At 33.3% G+C, this 471-nt stretch overlaps 1 pseudogene; it reads left to right on the plus strand.

Moving 5' to 3' along the window:
• The window catches only part of LOC102496615 (histidine protein methyltransferase 1 homolog), a 17,982-nt pseudogene that overhangs the window by 15,893 nt on the left and 1,618 nt on the right, over positions 1 to 471 (plus strand).

Genomic DNA, 471 nt, shown 5'->3' on the forward strand with positions numbered 1-471 from the left:
GTTATATCAGGAAAATTAAATGCAGACACACAGAAATAAGAGTTCAAAAACTAAGAAAGTGGCCAACTTAATCGTAGGGACAAATCTGGAATTGAATAGTTTATCTCAGGATTTAATCAGGAAAATTGAACCACAAAAGAAGATAAAGTTCATGAGACTACTAGGTTCGTGCACCTACCATTTGAACAGAATCCTAACCTGTCTCCTGGCTTTAAGTTTTAAGCAAAGTTCCTTAGCATTTCTTTGATTTAAGTTAAAACTGCTTTTCTTAATAATACCAAGTGAACTTACTATTGAAAGAAGTTACGTTATTTAAGAAATTGTGTGATCAATACAATGTAGGTGGGAAAGGAATGGAAGACAATTGTAGACACCAGAGATAGTGTGAGAAGACAGTGGGAAAGGACAGAGAGTCAGAAAGAAGGGTTAAAAAAAAATTCTAGCAACTAGAAATGGAAAATTTTGTATAAT

The sequence above is a fragment of the Tupaia chinensis genome, unplaced genomic scaffold (assembly GCF_000334495.1).
Source record: "Tupaia chinensis unplaced genomic scaffold, TupChi_1.0 Scaffold000058_1, whole genome shotgun sequence".
NCBI lineage: Eukaryota > Metazoa > Chordata > Mammalia > Scandentia > Tupaiidae > Tupaia > Tupaia belangeri.